Genomic DNA, 2,944 nt, shown 5'->3' on the forward strand with positions numbered 1-2,944 from the left:
TGGCAGGCGAGCCTAAGTGTTGTCTGAATTGCTCAGGCGAGCTTGGCGAATAGGCGGGGTCAACTGGCAGACCCCTTAAGCGTGTGAGCTGAATCATGTTGGCAAACTTAGTTCATGCAAGCGAACTTCCTGTAGGTGAGCTTGTCTCGTGTGGGCGAGCGAAGCATTCAGGCGAGCTCGACTCGTGCGAGCGAGTCGAGAAATCAGGCGAGCTTGACTCATGCGAGCGAGTCAAGCAATCGAGCGAGCTTGACTCATGCGAGCGAGTCAAGCAATCAGGTGAGCTTGACTCGTGTGGGCGAGTCAAACAAACATGCGAGTTTGACTCGTGCTGACGAGTCAAACAAACAAGAGAGCTTGACTCGTGCTGGCGAGTCAAACAAATAGGTGAGCATTCACTTGACCTCTTGAATGCAGGCGAGCTTAGCTTGGTCTTCTGAATGTAGGCGAGCTTTACTTGCTTTGAGCACGCAGGCGAACCCAAACAGGCGATTTTTGAGTTCTCTTGTGTAAAGGTAATTTTTATTACCTACATTAACATGTACGGATTACAGGTAACTGTTATACGTGATACTTAACTAGAATAGTTTATAGTTAATATGTACCTATAATAAGTAACATATGCATACATGTATACATATAAAGTTATAATTAATAGGTACATGGCAAATTTAATATGTAATTGTAATACTTTATAGAAACATGTTATTTGGAGTAGTATCTCCTCTTCGAGCTTGTTGTCATCCCCAGCTTGATTTTTTGGAGTAGTATGTTAAGTGGGTATATGATATGCGACGGTTTAGAAATTGCTTGTAATTTGTTTGATGAAACACGAAAGAGAAATTTGTGAGGTCTCAGCAAGTTTAAAGCTTTGATTGGAAGCAAGTTTAATTTTTGTAATGCACAACTGTATTGAATTAATATTTTATGGTTCATGCTAATGCTATGCAAGTTATCTTACCATTTAAATGCAAAGAAGAGTACAAAGCTCCGATTCTGAATCTTAGTTATATTGTCTTCTTTTGCTTAAAGATGAACATAATCTGCTTGTAGAATCATTTTAGTACTGGGTATAATTAATAGATACTGGCTAGCGGATATAATTAATATGTATTTGGTATAACTACCAAGTAAATTGTATAGTTAATAAGTACTGACTAAAGTTAATAGATATTAGATGCAGTTAACATGTAATAAATAAAGTTAGCAGGTATCAAACATAGTTAACACGTACTGGTTATGAGGACACAAAACATAGCAAATGAGGCTAATGGACAATCATCTCAATTGAGTTCTACTTCAATTTTGTTTTATTTGTATATACATAAACAATTATTTGATTTTCATAATGAGATTAACCTATGTTTTGACCATTGACTTCAGCATACGCCAAGTTCTCTGGTTAAAAGCAAAACAACAAACACGTTATGTGCGGTTCTAAAAGAACACAATCGTAACACATAACGACCAAATTTGCATCAACAAAAAGTATATCTTTTCATTTAAATGCAAAGAAGAGTATAAAAGTTCTGATTTTGAATGCACAATTGTGATTAATTAGATAATCCATTCCTTTTTTAGCCAAACAAAGATGAGAAAAATTACTTAAAGCAAAAAATATTGACTATATTCAATACTTGCTAATTCTAGCTCATAATTATTAACTTTTAGTAAGTACTTGTTAACTGTATTATGTACCAGTTAGTTTTAATCAATATTTGTTAACTATACCAAGAATCTGTTAACTTTAGCCATGACACATTAACTATATCTAGTAACCGTTAACTTTAGCCAATAGGTGTTAAGTATATCAAATATCGGTTAATATGTACTGACTAAAGTTGAAAAGTATTGGACATACTTGAATGTATTAGCGAAATATGTACTCAATATAGTTAATATGTACTGACCAAAGCTAAAAGGCAATGAACATAATTAACTTGTACGTGCTAAACTTAACATGTAGTAAATATAGTTAATATATTCTAGATAAAGCTAACATGTATTAAATATAATTAACGGCCAATGAGTATGATTAAACAATTTAATGCTTCTTAAGAGCCAATTTTCAAATTTATGTACGACAGCTTTGATGTTTACATCACACAACCATACAACAATATGTCTATTATATTTTCTTTGCACATAACTTGTTATTATTACATACTCTCCCTCGATCCATGATCACTCTCTCTGTAATATACTCCTTTATCCTTGAGCTTTGGCCATGGTTATCAACTCTTGGCAAAACACAAATTTATAATAAGTACAAAAGAATCATCATTTTATTCTTAAATCTCAAGCAAAAAAGTGAAATATTAAACAAACTGATGCTCCCATGATGAAGGAAAAGACCAAAGAATAAATAATACTAAAATTAAAAGTTAGAATTACAAATTCTCTTCCCCCTCAAATTACAAAGATGGTTAATAAACCATGAACTCTGCAATACTAACTTGCAAATCGTTGACATGAACTAGCGTGAATGCTAAATTTCGCCTCTTCATAAGCTCCTTTCCGAACACTTTAATCAGATACATGCCTAAATCCTCAATCAAATTCATATGCAAATTCAAAGCCCTCTATCTCTACTTCTCCATGCTTCATACCCAAAACCAAACCTAAATCCAAACCGATCCAATAGCTTATCCTCAAAGCCTCTCTTCCTCCTTCTCCTCCCTCTTCTCCAACAAACTCATTCTCCCTAAACAGGCTTCACTTCCCTTATCGCTAGCAAGGAGCAGGAGGAGCAGCGTTGGCACATGCGATAGAGCTAGGGGAGGAGGACGTAAGTTCGAGGTGTTGGACCTTATATTAAGATATGAGTATGTGCTTTTTTATGATGGGGAGAGTAGTAGGAGAGGAAGGAGGAGCATCTATGAAGTGGGTTGAGAGAGAGAGAGAGAGAGAGAGAGAGAGAGAGAGAGAGAGAGAGAGAGAGAGA

The sequence above is a fragment of the Asparagus officinalis genome, chromosome 10 (genome assembly GCF_001876935.1).
Source record: "Asparagus officinalis chromosome 10, Aspof.V1, whole genome shotgun sequence".
Taxonomy (NCBI): Eukaryota; Viridiplantae; Streptophyta; class Magnoliopsida; order Asparagales; family Asparagaceae; genus Asparagus; species Asparagus officinalis.